At 42.3% G+C, this 21,925-nt stretch overlaps 1 long non-coding RNA gene across 1 annotated transcript in view; it reads right to left on the reverse strand.

Annotated features, from left to right (window-relative positions):
- The window catches only part of LOC137233130 (uncharacterized), a 286,294-nt gene that overhangs the window by 157,897 nt on the left and 106,472 nt on the right, over window positions 1-21,925 (reverse strand). The window lies entirely within an intron of this gene.

A 21,925-nucleotide genomic window follows, 5' to 3' on the forward strand; every position in this document is an offset into this window, starting at 1 on the left:
AAGACTAGATCTTAATCATTCTCACCACAAAAAGGAAATGATAATCATGTGACAGAGGTGTTAGCTAATGCTACAATGGTAAGCATATTGCAATATATGATATATATAAATATATCAAATCAACATCTTATACGTTAAACTTATACAATGTTATATGTCAGTTACATCTCAATTTTTTAAAAAATTAAAAAAAACTGATAATGATAGTAGCTAATATTTATTTTGTCATCACAGTGTCCTTTTATTACCCTCAGTTTACAAATGAGGAAACTGAAGCACAGAGAAGCTAAGTAAATTACCCTAGGTCACACAGCAAGTAGAAGTAGGGTTGGCAGATTTAGCAAATCAAAGAAACTGAGACACGCTTATACTAAAGATTATTCAGTGTTTATCTAAAATATAGGTTTAATAGGGTTTCCTGTATTTTTTTTTTTTTTTTTTTTGCGGTACACGGGCCTCTCGCTGCTGTGGCCTCTCTCACTGCAGAGCACAGGCTCTGGACACACAGTCTCAGCAGCCATGGCTCACGGGCCCAGCCGCTCCGCGGCACGTGGGATCCTCCCGGACCGGGTCACAAACCCGTGTCCCCTGCATCGGCAGGCGGACTCTCAACCACTGTGCCACCAGGGAAGCCCGGGTTTCCTGTATTTTATCTGGTAACCCTAAGTAGGAGGGGCTACCAGAACTTGAACCCAGACAGTCTGACTCCTGAGTCCATGGCTTTACTCACATGCTACTCTACTTCTCAGGCTATTTTTAATTCTACACTTTTATTAAAAACATGGGCAAAAGAAATATTTCATTTTTTCAACTCTATTTGTGACAAAAGATAGATTTAAGTGGAGCAAGCAGAAGTAAATAGTCAGAGTGTTAGAGCCACAACACCAGACACACAACAGGGAGTGGCGGCGGGGACTATTGCAAGTTTGAAACCGTATGCTTCATCTAAGTAAGAGTTTCTAACAGTTTCTACTAAGTATGACAGGTGAATGCCATGTGGGAATGCAGACTTCTTTTAAAAGAAAGCAGAAATACAGATTTTTTTTTGGTGAAATTTTCCCATTTTGAGAGGTTGGTAACTCAATTAAAATAATTCTAATGCCTGGGCTCACATAGCTCAAGTCAAAAAGAACAGGTCTGTAGGCTGGAGTCAATCATTACTGCATTTGTCATTAGGTTGCTGGGAAGTCTCATCTTCCACTCAACTTTCTTCCTACGGAGGAGCTAGTTTGAGGGTTACACTCTAAAACTTAAAGTCATTATTAGGTGTATATTTAATTCAAGTCACTGGCTAGTTGGTGAACCTTTGGACAAGGCTTTGTGCTAAGCACGGCAGGGCTGCAGACATGAGCAAGTGACAATGCCCATCTTCCCTCGTATCTCATAAGTCATAACAAGACAAATAGAACGAACACCAGGGCAGACGGGAGAGGTGGGTAGGCTGTTAAGAGAGGGACACACCTACCATAAAGAGTAAACGAACAGAAGAAAGGCATCAGGCTGATTCACTTAGGAAAGATTTCACTAAGAAGGGGACACTTTGGCGAGATGACGGACAGGCACGGTTTCAGTAAACTTAGAGAGTTAAAGAAAAAGGAAGCAGCATAAACATGGCGTAGACTTGAGAGAGTTTTCAGTTTTGCTGGAGCAGAAAATGCTTTTAGAAGTTGGAGCTAGATCAGGTTGGAAAAGGAGGTTAGGGACCAGGCAAGGAAGATTCGAATCAAAACAGCACACGCGTGATAGATCTAGACCACTTTTATCAGCTCACACTTTCTACCACCCAAAGCCCTCACTGATAGCTTCTCAACTGGCGCGCCTGGGTAGCATAGTTTCTTTACCTCCGAGAAAACTGAGGAAGAGAGGTTAACTAGTTTTCTCAAGGTTACAAAGAAAATCAGAGAGAAAGGTAAGATCAGTACACGGATCATCTAAGTTAGAGGGTGGCAAACTTGCTGTTAAGAGTTGGAGAGCAAATACTCTTAGCTTTGTGGGTCCAACTGTCTCTGTTGCAGCTGCTTCCCGCTGCCATTGCTGGGTGAAAACGGCCACAGACACTCTGTGAACGAGTGGGCGTGGCTCTGTTCCAAGAAACCATTACTTACAAAACAGGCAGCGGGCTGGATTTGGCCACGGCTGCAGTTTGCTGACACCTGGTCTAAAGTTTTTCATAACACGGTTTCAAAGGTGCTTTGGGAATTTGTTGACTTTGTTCACTTGGCCTAGAACAGGGCCTGAAATATAACAGGGGCTTAACAGGTGTTTGTTGACTGAAAAAAAGTCACGTTCCCTGAAACGTAATAGATACATCAACAACCTACTTTAATATATTTGGCCTGGATGTCATCCTTTCTACTACCTTCCCCCTCTAGCCATGTTCAATTGCATCAAGTCCTATTGATGCTACTTTTAAAATATCTTTCTCCACCATCCACTGCCACCACCTTCTCTTGCCTGAACTATTTCAGCAGAGTCAGTCTCTACACATATCCCCTCCTGTCACCATCTAATTCAGCCTCAACACAGAAGCCACATCTGAACAGTAGACAGGCCCGCTTAAAACTCAATGGATACTGTAAATACTGCTGCCATGAACACTGGGGTGCATGTATCTTTTCAAAATAGCTTTTTCGTTTTCTTTGGATCCATATCCAGTAGTGAAATTGCTGTATCACATGGGAGCTGTATTTTTAGTTTTCTGAGAAACCTCCATACTGTTTTCCAGAATAAATGCACCAATTTACATTCCCACCAACAGTGTACGAGGGTTCCCTTTCTCCACATCCTTGCCAATATTTGTTATTTCTGTTCTTTTGGATAATAGCCATTCTGACAGGTGTGAGGTGATGCCTCATTGTGGTTTTGATTTGCATTTCTCTGATGATTAGCTATGTGGAGCATCTCTACAGGCCTAAAGAGTCCTGTTTCATGTGCCTTTTGATACTGAATTATATCAGCTATTTATATATTTTTGGATATTAACCTCTTATCGGTCATATCATTTCCAAATATATTCTTCCGTTCAGTAGGTTGTCTTTTTTGTTGATGGTCTCCTTTGCCATGCAAAAGCTTTTAAATTTAATTAGGTCCCATTTGTTTCTTTTTGCTTTTAGTTCTTTGTCTTAGGAGACAGCTCAAAAAAAAAAACATTGCTACGATTTATGTCAAAGACTGTTCGGCGTATGTTCTCTTCTAGGAATTTTATGGTTTCAAGTCTTACATTTAGGTCTTTAAGGCATCTTGAGTTTATTTTTGTATATGGTGTTAGGAAATGTTCTAATCGCAATGGAAAACACTAATTTTAAATGATATATGCACCCCAATGTTTACAGCAGCATTATTTAGAATATCTAACACATGGAAGCAACCTAACTGCCCATCAACAGATGAATGGATAAAGAAGATGTGATAGATATATATATATACACACACATATATATATGTATGTATATATATAGATATACAGTGGAATATTACTCAGCCATAAAAAAGAATGAAATTTTGCCATTTGCAACAATGTGGATGGATCTAGAGAGGATTATGCTTAGTGAAATAAGCCAAATACTCTATGTTATCATATATATAGAACCTAAAAAAAATAAAACAAACGAATGTATATAACAAAACAGAGACAGAATCACAGATATAGAGAGCAAACTAGTAGTTACCAGTGGGGAGAGGGAAGGGGGAGGGGCAGGATGGGGGTAGGGAATTAAGAGGTACAAATTACTATGTATAAAATAAATAAGCAACAAGGATACATTGCATAGCACAGGGAAATATAGCCATTATTTTGTAATAACTTTAAATGGAGTACAATCTATAAAAATAGCAAATCACTGTGTTGAACACCTGAAACATAATATTATAAATCAACTATGCTTCAACTAAAAAAAAAAAGTCACTTTGAAATAACTCAATGGAAGCCCACCTTATTTTGAATAAAACTAAACAACCCTCTGACCTCATCTGTGATGGCCCCTGTATCCACTACCGTTCCACTCACTGTGCCTCTTTCCTGCCACAGTGCCTTTGCATAGCTCCCTCCTTTCCACTACCTTTCTTTCATTTGTCTACTTCAAAGCTCTTTCAGTGTTCAAAGCTCAGCTTCCTGGCTCTCTACACCAGGTCAGATACCCTGCCTTCTCTCTCACCGCAGTCCTTATTATACACATTTGCAATCAGGTAATGTATTATCTGATTTATTGGTTAACGCCTGTCTTCCTGTTTCTTTTGCTCATCACTGTATGTCCTAGTTTCAGCACAGTGTTTTCCACGTGGTAGGTACTCCTAAGTAGTTGTTGAACGAATGTATAACAACACAGAATCAATTTTGGAAAGGACCTTAGAACTTCAGTTGAATCTTCTGACCGGTGCAACATTCTCAACAATTTAAGTGGACTTTTAAGGTGCTGAGCTTGTTCCTTGGTTTCTGCAATCCAGAGTCGTGCTATTTTATTGGTTTGCTACTCTCTAACAGGTACCTTTGTGAAAAATGTTAATCACAATCTTCCAAAGTGTTAAGGCTCATGGAAGCTGTGGGAATCTCCCCTAAAGCTGGTGAGCTCTCCCCTCCATTTCCACTTTTCATAATTTTCCAAGTTTTCTATAATTATCAGGTATCACTCTCATGAGTTAAAGTTTTATAAAGTCATCTTGAATTTACATATTGCCTTTCCCTCCAAACACAGTGGTGCTTATTACAAATGAATTATTTAATGTTTAGGTGTGAAACAGTTCAAGTATAAAGAACAGAATGAAAAATAAAACTGCATCTACAACTCAAGCCTGGTGCTCTAAAACTGTTTGGCTTTTTGTTTGCCCTGAAGGAATAAAGGAGCAGAAGTTATTATATTCAATTCCATTTTACAGACGGATTAATAAGCAAAGGGTTTAGATGACACTTCTGTGACGATACAGAATAGAAAAGGGTAGGAACTGGGATTATATTCAACACAATTCAAGTACCCATAGATGGTCTCATCTTGAGTTTTCCCATATTCTGTGATACACAAAGAGTAGCTCTCATTTTGCATTCAGAATACTGCTGAAACGTGGTGAAAATTAAAGTCCTCTTGAGGCCATAATATAAATTGACCTTGAATGAAGAACAACCTCTTGAGGTTGTTCAAATCCTCACAGTCAATGATTAATTGGGAAAAGCCACTATGGCCTCTATCTCACGACCGGAAAACCTAGAACAGAAGCAAAGCACATGGCTTCCTCCAGACGCGTGTCAAGCCTGCATTTCAAGTAGGTGACTTGTAGGCCTGTTAGACTTTCGCTGCTTCCTTGGTGTTTAGTTACATATAAAAGAACATTTTCACTCCTAGATTTTGAATTTCAGGTACTAATGTTCCCTCAAATGAATTAAAGGACAAAAGGAAGACTCTTCATGGGCGATCTATCCTCTCTTTCTGTGATCTCTTATTCTTTATCAAGAGGCAAGGGCCAGTTTCTGAGATGCTTATCTGGGTATCTTGTCACCTGGTTTGAGGTACTAAGTTAAGACAACCTCCAAGAGTGTAAGAGAAACTCGGTGAGAAGTGGTAAGAACAGCTCTTTTGACCTGTACAGTTCCCCTCGGTGGGGATGTATTAACTCTAGCTAAACACATTAGTGCCACCTATTGGAAAAATATATTTCAATAAAGTTGCAGGCTTAACGTTGTACTACTGGAAAATGCCTCCCTCAATGGCAATTTCCCTGCCAAAGAAAAACCAAGTGAAGCCAGCTCACTGAAGGAACGGTAGGTGAGCTCTAGGTATTTTGTTTGGGGGGAAAAAAAAAAGCTTTCATTTTTAACTGGATACAAAGAAAATATGAAATAATAATGAAATCTGAGACCCACAAACACCATAGTTCGGGAAAGAGCTTTGCTGCAAGTTGTCACACGGCCAACTCTAATGGGGGCTGAGTTTCCTGGAGTGTAAGCATAGCAGGCTATTCTCATGAGCTGGGGGTTTTCTTTTTTGAGCTCTGTTACAAAAGGACCCAGAATTCTGGACAAGAGGCAGGGATGACCGCGGGAGACCTGATCTATTGTATCTTTTCAAAGAAAGGAAAAAGCACCACCCTCCCCTTGTTAATTAAAAACAGAAATTACTTGGTTGTAAATTACAAAATGGCCCTTCTCACCCTCCTCCCTACTCTCCCCTACCACCAAAGGACTTTTTAACACAACAGTATGAAATCTGTAGGAACATCCTTTCTGGGGAAAAATGGTACAAAGAAGGTAAGCAACAAATAGGACAATATGTATGTATCATCTGCTGTGTGTAAATTCAAAGAAAAAGAAGAGGAGAAGAAGGGGAGGAAGGGGAGGGGGGAGACGGGGTAGGAGGAGAATGATTCTGGCAAAGGGCATAATCATTTTCCTGAAATAAATCAGAAAAGAAACAAACCACAAAACCGAAAATCTATTAATGGAAGTTTAGGGTAGGGAGACGGATTTTGCTTTCTGGTTTATGTTTCTGTACTTAAAATTTTTTCTGGTCATATATACCTAATTATTTGTTTCAATTCAAGAAAAAAAAATGGCAATGCAAAGCTAACCTATGCCATGAGAAGTCCAGATCAAACTTGTGCTTGGAGGTGGGTAGTACCCTAGAAGAGGTCGAGAAGACTCTAGGAGGAGGATGTTTTCCCTTGATCTGGGAGCTGGTGGCCAGTAACAAAGGTGTGCTCGTCTGAAAATTCACCGAGCTGTCTATTTCTGATTTGTATACTTTCCTACATGCGTGTGCAGCTGGAATAAAAGTTCCAAGAATTATGTCAAGAGGAATCCTTGGGTAGTAAGATTACAGGCCAGTTGTTTTCTTTCTCTTTCCCTGTATTAAAAAATAAACTAATCAATGTTATAAAAACCAATGAAAAGCGACTCAGTTTTGAAATTTTGTCTCCCAAATGTATGTTTCAAATACATCTGTTTACACATCGCCGTGGTCAACAGAGTGAGAAAAAACTCGCTGTCAGCCGTGCTGAGAGTTTCCTTCACACGAGTCGGGGTAGGGAATCTCTTCTGAAGCCTTGCTTGTTCAGCCTGGGCTCAGTGCCCTGGCAGGGAGACACGGCAGGGCCCTCGGCCCACAGGCCGAGGTTTTCGATAACCAGTGCAAAAGCTCCTGTGTTCTTTCACGCGAGGCTGTCCAGCGGCCGGGAGGCCCAGCATACATCTGAATCAGGCAAACTCCTCTCTCCCTCCCTGGCAAGGGCACCTCAATCGCTCCCGGTCTGCAGGAATCCACCAGTTCAGATTACCTGTTTACCAGCGAACATTTGATGGGCTTGCAGATATCCTGGCAGATAAGTTTTCAAATGACTATGCCTACCATGCCCTTTATTTGGAAGAGCCACCGTATACCCCTGCAGCTGGCGAACAAGTGTGCTGTATTTCCTATCAGCTTCTGATAAGGATGGGGAAACACGGAAGACCCAGGTAGGGTTACAAGGGAAACGTTTGTGTGTGCTTGACAAACGTCACGCTGCCACCCGACGTTCTACATTCAGGGTATTATCAGTTGTGCTAAAAGCACAGGTTAGAGCTTTAATCTTGTTCACTAAGATGGCAGATAAAGTTGGAGTGAAACCAGTCAGGGTTTTTTTTCTCACTCCAAAGAAAAGAGTCTTAGGGGCTGAACGCTTGGCTTTTGTAATTTTCCACTAGGTTATCCTTTTCTTTTAAAAAGCATGTGATTTAACTCTCACGTGTGTTCTTACGGATGGCAACGGGCATTCCAAAGTGGATTTATAGATCTATGTATCTTAAAACTTGGGGCAGGAGAGAAAAGAAATCTAGAATTTAAGAAGAACAATGATCTGTTTCCTGGTATAATGTCCTAATTTTTCACTATGTGGAAAACGGACTTCAATAACAAAAAGGAGTTAGCAGTATTTGCTATAACAGTGGTAATTTTAGCAGCTGTCATCTGTCAAATACCTACTATGTGCCATGCGCTGAAGTTCAGCTTTAATGTGAACTGAGGCATTTCATTTCTATCACACATCACTCCTACTATACAAGAGAGGAAATACGTCTCGAGGTGTCTGAAAACACGTCCCAGGACACATAGGTGGGATGCAAGTTGCAGAGGTGGGGCTTGACCTCAGATCTTTTTTTTCCTGAAGGCCTCTCTTTCCCACTTCCTTTCTTCCTGTGTTACACTAACCTATTGCTACTGCCCTTGTCACTTGTGCAAGATTTACAGCTCAACAATTTGGGGCTATCCATTGGCTTCTTAGGGTAATAATACTCGGGGAAAACACAGAAGCCAACCCCTTCACAAGCAACTCTAGGAGGCTGGCAGCTTAGGAGACAAAATCTTTTAACTTTGAAGGAGTCTGGGTAGGTTTGAGATGGTTACGTCATTCTAGGTTCTTCTGGGCAGAAAAAGACGGAAGAGTGGGTTCTAATAAAGTTGAGACTGGTGGTCTTCGTGGTGATGGCGGTGGGGTGATTTTATGGACTACAGCTCTCTTGGTTGAGATTGCAAGAGCTGGATCGAGCCATGTCAGAGATGCTTGGGAAACCGTATGGTAAGGGAATTCCTATTTTAGGGGGTTTGGAGGTGATGACTGAGGTGGGAGCCTATTTTATTTGCTTCTTAAAGAGCCAATCTAAAAGCACACAACCCAGGGCCAACTATCTTCTCAATTTATACGTACACAAGCCCTGGATATCTAAAGTGAATAGAAGTGTATATAATTTAGAAATGGTGTGTTTTCAGGTTTGCCATCATTTTTGATAGAGGTCGGCTCCCTGAGATACCAGCAAATGAAAAGGAGAAATGGGAAAACAAATACTCATTCCACTTAATCAGTTCTCGGGGAATGGGACTTGTGTGTATACCTACTTTACAGTAGTTTCGTCTTTGCCTGGCTTGGCATCCAACCCAGTGGTGGTATAAACTTTAAGGTCAAGGGCTAATTTGGTTCCAGAAGTTGCCATAAGAATCCTGCTGCCCACAGAAAGATGACAGTTTTGAACAGTGGATTCCCCAACGCCAGAGGTCAGATGAGGCGGACTTTACCAAGTTTACATAACAAAGAGCAATTCTGTTAACTAAAATGATTAATTCCTGTCAGCACACATCAAACAAAACTGTTACAAAACATTATTGTCTGGGTTCACATTGCATAGTAAGGGTTTTTCACAAGTTCCATTTCCAATAACTCTTTTGAAAAAGCCAGAATTTTTTTTTTTTTTTTTTGAGGGGGTGGTGGTGAACAGACATCAATTTCCAGAGGAATCCATGAATGGGGCTGAGTAGGCTGCCGTCTTAAGTGCGAGACATGTCACAGTGATGTGGCAGGAAAAACACAACAGCCCTTCTGAGGAAAGGGGGCCTTCCAGGGATCAGGGATTGAGGAAAAATGCACCGCAGTACAAAGCCCGGATTGTCCTTCTCCTGAGAGACAATGGGGTATTTAAAGGCTCAGGGCATCAGAATTCCAACTTACTCCTTTAAGGCATTTTCAAGTCTTATGTCTCACAGCTGACAGTAAAAGTGAGGAGAGAAAGCCTGTTTTTGTGAGCTCTTTTGCAATGAGGGAGGCAGCTGGATTTGAAGATGCTGTTCCTCTGCCAGCATGGTGATTCTTGAAAGGCCTAACAATTTAATGAGCCCGTTTTCTGCTTCTTAGAAAGTAGTGACAGGGGTAAGGGAAAAGTACTACATCCCCACACTGAAAGGTCTTGGTGTGAGTACCGATTCTGCCAGTTATTTGGGTGACCTTAAGCATGACCCTCAACCCTTCCTCATTTGTAAAGAATAGTAACTGTCCCCGAGCCCATTTCTCTGGGTTGCTGTGAAAAACAAAAGCAATAATGGACGCAAAGGTAGTTTATTACCAAGAGTTTCAGAAAAAGAAATGACCATTAGGGTGAACATTCCTGTCTGGACAATGCTCTCCCTTGAAAAAGACTTTGGGGAGGGGGTTTTCAACAAGTAAGTTAGGACCTTTTTCCTCTGATTAATCCTCTTCTTAGGCTATTGAATCTCTTAGCTTCCTAGTCATTTGGTTAAATTATCCGCTCCAAAGTGACTGTAATAATACCGAACCTTACGGTGGGGAGACCCATCTTTTCTAACCAGATCCTTAAATTATCCTCATTTCCAAAGCTAGGACATCTTATACTGATATGCTCTCACTTTTCTTCCTCTTTGGCCAACTCAGTAAAAGTGAATCGTCAAGATCAGTGTGAGTTTCTACACAAAAATGAACTGTTTTGGTCTTGGCACCAAGTGACTAAGACCTCAGTTGCAAAAATTACATTCAAAAAGCTGGAAGAAAAATGCCATATTAACATTGAAAAGCTGCAGTTTTCTCCAGATGCCGGAGTACACACGGCCAGTTACAGGACAAGCAAATCAAACAGCGCAGTAAATTTGGGTGCACGTTGCATATGTGTGGTAGGAATTCACGTTTACAGGGCTTTGTCAGGGCAAGGAGCAGACATTACGGTGGGGAAGGCGCTAACAGACAGGAGTCCTTCATGACTTGTTTTCCTTCCTCCTTTTCCTTTGGCCAGTCATCTTCAAGACTCAAGTGGATATTCCACACCAGACCCCACACTTACTTCTGGCAGAAACGTGCCACCCTCACAGAGGCCATAAATGGGAAAGTTGAGTTTTTGATCTAGGCTTTCTAGAACGCGTTACGGCAGATGCCTGGGAAAGCTTGGGAACACCGTTCAATGTCCTTGCTCTCGCAGAAATGATCCTGGGGAGTCACCTTGGCCAGCATTAGGAAGGGAAAGATCTCTGAGGCCCGAAAGGCAGATATGTCCCTTTCTAAGAAGGTTTGCAGGCATTTAAGACAGTCTCTCTTGGGAGGTGTTGCTGTCCACTCCAATGTTCAGGAAAGGGAGTATTAGAAGATGTTCTGCTTGAGAAATTTCCAGGCCCTCGGAGTGACTTGGGGCATGAGAGGTTGGTTGGGATTCTAATAGGTGGTAGATGCTTGTGCCCTCCCTGACCCGGTGTAGGAGGGTGAGCTTCCAACCCAGGTAACTTCTGGGCATGTGAATGGTGGAAGCTTGGCCATGAAGTGTCAGCTTTGTGACCTGCCCCTGTATCCCCAGACTAGGATCCGCCTGATACCCCCTACTGGGGTTTGACTCACCAGGTCAATGCTCCCCCTTGTGGTGATTTCTGGAGCTGTTCTCAGAGAGGAAGTGCGGGGTGGGTGTAGGGGGTTAGAATGCATGATGTGGAGATGAACACTGGTGACCTCCAAACTGAAGAAGGGGGTGGTGACATTCCAGTTACACGCCTGTTCCAAACAGCACATATGGCTTTTTCTAATTTTCAGTTTTTGAGACAACTCTCGAATTGGCTGCTTTCAAATTCTCTTGCTTCAGAATTCTGACCTGAATTCTCCCCCACCTCGCAATATCTTTCTCGGTCACATCCCTGGTTTGGGTGAGTGGAGATGAAATGACGCACAGCCTGACTGATTACAGTGGGATGTCTGTACCAGGTGTCAGACCAGCCAAACAGCTTGACGTGGTTGCATGAAACCAAACTATAACCTTCCCAAACTTAACTTCTTTGTTTCGTTTAATGCAGTCTGACTTACCAATGTATTTTTGAACGGTTTTTGTGTGTAGTTTAAAATACTGGGTTACAGCTCTGCAACGAGTACCTACCTCGTGTTTATTTAACAACAGACAGCAGCTTCCTTTGAAAATGACATCAGTTATCATGTATATCATTTATGGACCGATTCCTTCCAGTCCACATTTTGTGTGACCTTAAGCTGTGTCCGCCAGTATTCATAACAGTTGTCCTAAGCGGCACCAAGACCTTAGCGGATGAGAGATAAAGCACGTGTTTGGTCTATGACCTTGATTACAACATGTTTTGATGTGATGATATGGATTTATCTTGGTTCACATTTGTTTGACCACGGCCACAGATAATGTTTCAAATCAGAAGAGAACCATTTACATGGGGGAAAATATCCCCTGAGTTTGAGTCAACATGGAGGGAACCCAGCCTATCACTAGGTTTTTGGGGAAATCAAACAGTAACGAGCCCCATGTAACAAACAGCTAATATCACAACTAATATATATATTCCATATTCATTTAAATCAAGCCAACATCATCACTAAGCACCTACCATGTGTCGGAGGAGTCTAAGAACCTCGATAAACATTGTTTCTTATTCTATACACCATAATTTTAACAAGTTCCAATCACTATTTGTTTTCCATTCATTCAACAATGAAAGTTCTTTCACCGTGCCATGCAATCACACCTAAGTATTTGCCCTTCTCTGGGGTTAACAAAACGTTTCAGACACAGACTATCAAAGAACGAGGACTATACAAATGTCTCCCTGTGATAACAGGACTCAGTGGCGACTAGAGCAGCTCCAAGTCTCGAAAAAGTTTCCACAGCCTCCCGGTGCCGTCCTGCCACGTGACTGCAGGAACTTGAAGTGGCTCCGAAGACTGAGACCAAGGTGACTGTCCTCACCCTTCCAGCAAGAGTCCGTGCAGGGCCTTTGTGCCATTATCACAGGGGCAGGGGCTTTATGACCATCTCCTCTCCATTGCCCTTTAGGCCAGTCCTTTTGTATTATGGATGAGGACATGAGGACCAGAATCAAGTGACTTGCTCAAGGTCACTGTTTGTCTGTCTCTGTGCCAGGACTGGAGCCCCAGCCTGAGGACTCCCATGTTTATGCTCTTTTCTTTCGCTTAATCTAAAGCATCTTCATCTTTTTTATTTCTGAATGAACGGTGTCCTCTGGCACCTCTGAGCTTTTGCAGATAAGCTGTTCTATCTGCAGGTCCACAATCTTCCTATATACCCATGGACCCTCACTTTTCACAAGTGACTGGTTTATTCCTAAGATCTTAGTTAAAGCATCACTTCCTCTAGAATACTCTTCCAGACCCTCTGAGACTGAGTTAGGTGTCACTCCCGTGTGTTCTCCTGCCATCGGCACTGAAGCCGATTCCAGCATTTCTCACCCTATAGCGTAATCATCAGGATCTCCCGCAGGCTGCAGGCTGAGTGATGACGGGGACCCATCACGCCATGTTGTATCCCTGATGTTAAGTGCAGTGCCTGGGGCTCAGGAACTGTATTTTGATTGGATAAATGAATGAAAGAACAAGCATTCTCTCTTTACAGAGCGAGGGCTGAGGGAAGAATGCTACTGATGGGTAGGGACCCAGCCTGGACAGGTGGAGAACTGGTAGAAAAGGAGATGAGTCTGTGAAGTCTAGATCCCAAATGAGCCTTCCTCTGTGGTTATTCTCCTTTGAACCTTAGAATATCTACTCTTCCAATTTTAATGATTTGGAATTTCTAGAGAGGCTTACAGCAAAGCCATGAGGAATTTAGGAAGGACATGGCTAAGAAGACCCCACCCACCATTGCTCTCGGGCTCTGCTGGAGAACTCTTCCCACAGGAGGCCCATCAAGGGCCTTCTCAGAGGCTCCCGTGGGATCAGGCAGGAGCTGGGCCTTTCACCGGCCAGTGTACCTGGTTAACGCCTACCTTTTTAAACAATTCCTTGCAGATGCTGCCAAGGGTGATTCTTATTCCAAGTCACTGCTGTGATGCAGCTCACACAGGAAGGAAAGAGGGATGGGATATTCTTGTACTAAATAACCCAGGTGCCTACAGGGTTCCCAGGGCGGGCAGCTTAGAGGCTTAGCAGAGGCATGGATTTCCTAGGGTACTTCTTGGGGCCAGCTGGTTGGCACTGCAGCCCCAAGCAGCTGATGGGGCAGAATTCTGGCCTTGACGTTGGGGAGGAGGTGTTTCCCACGGTGCCTGAAGCAGGTACCTTGTTCTGGAGATCAAAACTCGGCTTTTCTATCTGCAGAGCAATAAGGTTCTGGACATTTTAACATTGGCAATCACATACTCCATGAGGGTCCTCGTCAAAGGCCAGAGCACACCTTCAAATTCCAGGGCTAAGGCAACATGCACTAGAATACGACGTTTACTTAGTACTATGGTTTAGGAAAAACTCAATTGTTCCTCCCCTAAGGGACTTCCCATATTTCTCTTCTAGCATGTTTTCTCACCTATAAAAGGACATATTTGAATGAAGTCACCTTCGAAGTCCATTTTACTACTTCTAAATTTCTTTGATTTTACCATCAGAGTCCCTAGTTCCTCTCTCAGAATATTTCCTGTAAAATGCTAGTTGCCCCAACTAAACGAAAACAAAATAAATGAACCAACAAAACCAAACAAAATCAAACAAGTAGCTACAGAGAACAGAGTAGTGGTTACCAGAGGGGAAGAGGCAAGCGACAGAGCAAACTGGGTAGAGGGGGTCAAGTGTACGCTGACGGTTGGAAATTAAATTTTCGGTGGTGAGCACAGTGTAGGGTATACAGAAGTAGAAACAAAATGATGCACACGTGAAACGTATATAATGTTATCAATCAATATTATCTCAATTTTAAAAATTAAAAGTAAATAAAATAAAATGCTAGTCCCCGACCTGTGTGGACATGCCCAAGACTACCCAGAGAAGGAGGTCTCGAAAGCCCAAACTTACTGGCTACAGAGGTCCTGTCATCATAGAAACAACCTCCTGTCTTGCAGTACAAACCACTCACCCTCTGGCCCTCGCCTGTGCATGCACAGGACCTCCAGCTTCCCACAAAGTCCTCCCCACAAGCGTTCGAGGGAACGCTTTCATCCCCATGGTCTGAGTAGCTTCAAGCACTAGTCTTTGCTCTGCTGAGCAGAAAGGTGGTGACAGGTGGTGGCCCCTCAGCCTCTGGGACCCACGGAGAGTGTGGCCTGCCTCACAGTTCCCTGCTGAGACCACACTGGGCCCTCCATCTGTCCACGCACCAAAGCGGTGCAAGAGGCTGGGGGAAGGAGAGAAAAACTTTTCTCATTCGTGAGGCTCTGTTAGCATTAGAGGGGCTGAGAGCAGGGATTTACAAGTATTCATGTGACCCAAATTTAGGGAAGAAGCACATTCAGAATTTACTCACAGCCCGTCTCTCTGAGACCTGGACATGCACTCAGCCAGGAGCACTCCTGGCTCCTCCAGGACATCACTGGAGGTAAGGTCAAATCTCCCTACCCAGGATCTTCTCAACCCTCTGCACTTGGGTTTGTGATTCAGTCGGTTGTGTCGCTTTCCTTTTTACTTTGAGAGGATTCCTCCTGAAGGAAGCTGAAAAGCCCAGATTCAAAGAAAACGGAGGGGCTCCTTCCTGAGTTTGTCTACCTCCACCCTGGGTGGATCCCAACAGTGGACCCGGGCATGACCCAGGCTTAAGGGAGGGCTCGCTTGCATACAGGCTCTATGCTCATTTCTCTACCCTGGATTGTTTTTCTTCTTTGTCCTGTTCTTCTGATAAATCCCTTATTCTGTATAGTGGTTTTCCTTTAGTGACTGACAGACCAAGAATGTGTTTTATTCATTTGGGCAGAAGCCTCGGTGGGGTGCCCGCACACAGTATCCCACGGACGTTTGGAGAAGATCTCGACATTGTCCCTGCCCTACAGCAACAAGGGTTTGGAATATGGGTCATGGGTTTCAGGAAGCTTGCCGGTCCTGAATGAGAGGGTGAGGCAGTGCATAGGTATGACATTGGTGGGTCAATCTCAGAGATGCGCTGTACCAAGGAGCCTTTACACGGGATCATTACTGAGCTTTCTGCCTAATTCACTCTTGCAACAAGTATTCATCAATCGCCCACTGTGTGTCCTTGCGAACTGCATTATTATTCTAGGCACCGGGGACAGGGGTGAGTAAGATGTGCTGACAAAAACTGGAAACCCAGTGGGGTGTTGGTAAGGAAAGGTCTTGCTATTGGACCACAGAGTAGCTTGATCATTTAGGAAAAAAATATTATTTTACAGTGAAATGTTGAAAGATTCTCAATGTGTGGTATTTCACAACTCAGCCATTCTAGAACTGCAAATATGGGGCCTTGGAAGGCATTGCCCTAGGCGACCACAGATTACAGGGAGCACATTAGAGAGAAATCTCTGATTTATGAGACGGGTGAGATAACATCTTTTAGGAAAGCAGACTGGGAAATCACCTCTGTTGGGGATCTTTAAAGAGAGAATAGCTATCAGTCTAGAAGCACCGAGCTGACTACTTCTTCTGCTTATGCCAGGCTGTGTTGGCATGTGACCAGCAGGGTAGGGGCTCTGAGTCTGCTTTTCGGCGGTGGCAATGGGGGTGGTCTTAAGTTTCCTGCCAATGATGACCCACGGCCTGGATGAGGGTGAAGGGTAAACTTATCTAACCGACAGGTACAAGAATTCAGTGGAACTCCAGAGCATTGACTGAACAGATACGTTCAGGATGGCTTATTACAAGCCCAAGTGTGCCTGTTCTGAGGAACTGCTCGAGAACTGATAGAAGTGATTTAAAGTAAGAGAGGGGGGAGGGCTGGAGGACAAGTAAGTTTGAAAAATGCTTTGCTGATCAAAGTCAACCAAGTTTCTTTCCCGCAGGACTCCTCAGTCTTTAATGTGAAAATGTACCTTTTGAAGCACTGGGGTGGGGGCCAGGACGGAGAGCCTGGAGCAATTTGCAAATATATTTGGAAAAATGCAACCCTTCCCTAGAGGCACATCATATGGGGCCAGTGTTCTTGGAAGATGCTTTGGAAAGCACTGGCTTAGGAAGACACTGTCATCAGGCTCGAGCTATAATTTAGAGCAAAATTAAGGGAGCTATTTCTCTTTTTCTCCTTTTACTGAGACGTGCATTTTAATATGAAGAAACATTTTCTTCAGCACTTTAATATTTTCAAAAGTGCTATGCTACCTATTAGAGAAAATATCTCAAGTAAAGCAAAACAGAAATTTAACAAATAAATAAAATTAAAACCCACCTCCCCCTCTTAGTCCCTTGTATTTAAAAAATACATGTTCTTATTAGGCTTCCTAGGGTCAAGAAAAACCTTAATCTTTTTGTCTTTTGAAAAATATTTACCATTTGTAGTGTAGGGAATTTTTTTAAAGTTAGATATAAAGATCTCTCTCTCTCTATTTACAGCTATTTATCCCTCTATCTATGTATCTATTGATCCATTATATTTATATAGTCCATAAGTTAAAAATATACAACCCTAAAAAAGAACAACAAATAAAATAGAATCTTTGTGAAGATCCGTGGACACCTGAAATATTTAAAGGAAAATCTTTAAAAAGGAAGAAATATAGTATAAATCAATGTATTATAACTGTGGTTTTATCATATTTAAACCATAATTATGAATATATTACTAAAGATTTGGTTTGGGGGGACTGCAGCAATTCCAAAACCAACTGGAAGGCTGCATTAAAATGTCATTTCCTGGGTCCCAGGCCCAGAGATCTGATTCAGTGGGCCTGGTGGGGGGCCTGGGAACCTACATCTTTAACAAGCTCCCCAGTAGTTCAGATGAATGGATGCCACTTTGAGAGAAATTAGGTTAGAGGTTAAGAAACAATATGGGGTATGGGAAACATGTGATTGAGGCGATGTAATGTACTCTACTGTATGCAAATTTAAAGTGGCCAATACAATTTTGACACAATATTCAAAAAATATGCTTTATTATAAAATGTTTCTAGGCAGCTGGGGTTTTGTGATGAGCATTATGGACTAAATGGATGTGGTGGGATAAACAGTCTGACCATATTTTTTCCTATGACTCTCCTTTGATAACAGAGGATGAGTTTTGTATGTCCCAAGTTTATCTGCTTGGGGAGAAAAAGACATGGGTCAATATTTGCAATTTCAGGAACATTTTACATTGGCTTCATGTGTTGAGTTTATGATATATAAGGTTACAAAGCATTTTCCTCCATAAACGCAGTTTATAGGGCAGATTAGATTGGCCCTTCTGACACATTAGATAGGTTTTTGTTTTAGCCTTTGATGAAATGCAGCAAGAGCACAAGGGATGTAGTTTTTAAAATGTCATCGTAATAAAAGGTTCTGGGATTAGCCCCTGACTCTGCCAGCTACCATGAGAAAGTGAATGAGTCGGTGGGGCATCACCAGCTACCAATAAGACTTACTCTTGCACACAACCACAGGAAAAGAGGGGTCCTTTTTCTCTGGAATAAGGATGGTCATTGCTGCCTCGTATATAGAAATCACATCATCAACCAAAGATGGACATACTTGTGTGAGCTCTGAGAACATTCACCACCCGCAGTGAATCTTAGGTTTCCTTAATTAAAAAAAAAAAAGCTATAAAAGCAGCTTTTCACTCCATCAGTTATACATCTTTGCTTTTCTCTCCACCTAAAACTGGGGTTCTTAAATTTTGAGGGGCCATTAACTCCATTATATGATTGCATATGAGCAAGTTCATATGTTTTCCTAATATCTGTCTATTTGGTTAGTGAGAGGAGAAGGACACATCGTGTCATCTGTGGCTGCCACAGTTTCCCTGGTGTTTTGTACAAAATAGAAACCCAAATTAATCACTACAACAGCCAGTTCTCTGGATGAGGAAACTGAGGCACAGAGAGGTTAAGTAAGTTGCCCAGTGTCACACAGCTAGTAAATGATGGAAGTAGATGCAAACTCAGGTAGCCAGGCTCGAGAGTCATTCCTCTTAAACTGCTATTCTACACTCTCCCTTATAATATTAACAATATGCTTAGGCTCAAAGAACTTCAAAGAGACTGGACTGGATGGGTGAGACGATAAGAACCAAGATCTAATAGGAGTAAATAAGGGTTCAGTGGAATGATTAATAAGTACACACCCATTGACTTCCAGCATGCCTATCCTCTATTTCTCCTTCAACATATCACCTTGATAGACTGAGTCCTAATAGTTCTTGGAAGGGGAAATGATAGTGGAGATAATGAATAACAAAAAAACAAGAGTAGCAGAAATACTAATGGTACTAGGAATGTTAACGCGTTGTGTATTTGCTATCTGAGCACCTCCCTGTACACTTCACACAGAACATTCCACATACCTCATCTCCTTTAATCTTCTCAACAAACCCATTTTTCAAATGAAGGAACTAAAGCTTAGAGGTGCTGTAATGGACTCAAAGTCCCAGCGTTAATAAGTAGCAGAGCCTGAATTCACCTAGGGGGAAGGACTTTCTTCAGTAAGGTGACTCCCTGGATCTCTTGTTGAGAGGCCCTGAATTTGTACTCAGAACACCACAGACAGCTTGTTCTGCAGCTCACTGCTTGCTTCAGTGTCACAGTCGTTCATACCATTTGCCAAGTATTTCCAGGTTTCCACCTTCCGAGCACTCAGAAGGATTTCATTCATTCCCCCGTCCCTCTCCTCTGCCTACCCGCCACTGGCCCAATACCGTCAATCAGACTACAGACTTTATTTCATTTCCTCCAGTTTTCACGAGCACTCATAAGTGTGTGCTGGTGGAGGGGGGGGCTTGTCTCTGTCATCTGAGCCCATGGGTACCGTATCTGGTCACTTTAGGATTTGGTGGTTGTTACCACAGCAGAGCTTACCCTACCCTGACTCATTCATCTAATCTCCCCTTCACTTAGGTACAACCTCAAAGGTCACCTGATTCCTGGAAAATACTCCTTTGCCAGAAGCCATGGACAAAAATGTTTCCACTGGTCATGCGGAGATCAGAGGTGATTCTGGGTTTTGTGTGTGAGGGGGTATCACGGGGGCGAGGGGAGTGTCACATCTATACATTTTCTTTGCTTTTAGCTTTTTAGACAATACTTTGTTACTTGAATCAGACTGGAGAAGTCAGGCCTCCTGAGAAGTGAAGGCCCAGGACATTTGGCAGTGACAAGCCTGATCATGTGATAAGAGAGGTGACAGAAGGATCACAGAAGAGCTTAGTATGTATAGGGTGGGAAAAAAAAAGATTTTATTACCAATGCTCTCGCATCAACTGAACAAACACGCTGATGTTATTTCACGTCTCATCCACACAGCCTGGCATGATAAGTGAGGAAAGATTTGTGCTTTCCCAGAATTACCATTTTTCTCTCCAATACTGTAATTTTTTGTGGCCAGTGTTCAAATAGGCAGTCTACTTTGGAAATTACTTTTTTCCCCTTTTGCCTTAGGGAACTATTGTCTCAGATTATTTTGATCAACTCTTGAGCCATAGTCTTAGGACTGAGAAACAACCACTTTGCAGATGTTGTTCTAGAAAATTTAAGTCTGAATAAGCGGAAAAAAATTGGTTAAGAGTCTGAAGACATATTTAAATTTCCATGGACTGAGGAGCTGTGTTGTTTGAATTCCTTTTTTTTTTTTAATCTATTTATTCTTGGCTGCATTGGGTCTTCGTTGCTGCACGTGGGCTTTCTCTAGTTGCGGCAAGACGGGGCTACTCTTCTTTGCAGTGCACGGGCTTCTCATTGCGGTGGCATCTCGTTGCAGAGCACGGGCTCTAGGTGCGCAGGCTTCAGTAGTTGCGGCGCGTGGGCTCAGTAGTTGTGGCTCATGGCCTCTAGAGTGCAGGCTCAGTAGTTGTGGTGCATGGGCATAGTTGCTCCGTGACGTGTGGGATCTTCCCGGATCAGGGATGGAACCCGTGATCCCTGCACTGACAGGGAGATTCTTAACCACTGTGCCACCAGGGAAGTCCTGTTTGAATTCTTTAATGCTTGCTTTATATAGTCTTTTAATTGCAATTTTACTTTGAGATAATTGAAGATTCACATTTGGTTTCAACAAATTAAACAGAGAAGCTAATTCCATGTACCTTTTACCTGATTTCCAGCAGTGTTAACATTTTGCAAAACTATAGTTTAATAGGAGAATTCCCTGGTGGTCCAGTGCTTAGGACTCCACACTTCCACGGGTTCGATCCCTGGTCGGGGAACTAAGATCCTGTGGGCGGCACAGTTCGGCCAAACAAAACAAAAACAACAACAAGAAAACCCTGATCTTTAAAAACAAACCCAAAATACCTATGGTTTAACAGCACAACCAGGACATTAACATAGAGACAATCTGCCAATCATATTCAGATTTCTCCAGTCTCACTTGGTCTTGGGTCTGTATGTGTATATTTAGTTCTATACAATTTTACGACCTGTGTAGGTTCCTGTCTCCACCACCACGGTCAAGACACTGAATGGTTTCATCACCACAAGGATCACATGAATCGCCCTTTAATAACTACACTCAACTTCCTCCCACCTCCTTCCCTTCCTCCCATGGTTCCTAATCCCCCTAGCAACCGCTAACATATTGTCAGTTTTTAAACTGTTGTTACTCAGAAATTTTATATAAATGGAATCATCAATGTGGAATCTTTTGGGACTTTGGGATGCTGGTAGATATCATCTGTACAAAGAGAAGAAAATGTATCACGGGAATAAACACACGTTCAAATGAGTGTTTGGAGAGAAAGAAGAATCTGGTAGCAGGAAAACAACTGATAAGGGGCTCGTTACCTGGAAACTATGGCCTTGGATCCATCACACTCATTATTTGGGAAGGAAAATAGGTTCCAATGAAGCAGGAAAAGAAGACAGTCCCTGTGAAGCATTTAAATTGCTCTGGATTTGGGGGCTGTACGTTTGCTGAGAGTTTAGTTAACCTATTCAAGTTTGTGTTTCAATATGCTGTCTCCTAAATTAGGTTTTCAAGATTGTTAAAGGATATCTTATTAGATTAAGGTCTTAAAAAAATCAAATTTGTGATGTAATATAATCCTTACTATACATTCTATGAAAAGGTAAACACATATATACTTATATAAGGCACATCTAAATGATTTTAATACTTTCGAGCTACACTAGTAGTGAAGTTATATAAAACAGTGAAGTTATATAAAATATGTGAAAATATATAAAATATGCTACACTAGTAGTGAAGTTATATAAAAAATGTGAAGGTTAATCTAACATAATCTCTCAATTTAGAAGGCTATTTAAAATTGTCAGTCTGACTGCTAGTCACCGGCTATACCTTTCCATTCTTTCTCAATGTGAAGACTGCCCTCTAG

Source organism: Pseudorca crassidens, chromosome 10, assembly GCF_039906515.1.
Source record: "Pseudorca crassidens isolate mPseCra1 chromosome 10, mPseCra1.hap1, whole genome shotgun sequence".
NCBI classification, from domain to species: Eukaryota; Metazoa; Chordata; class Mammalia; order Artiodactyla; family Delphinidae; genus Pseudorca; species Pseudorca crassidens.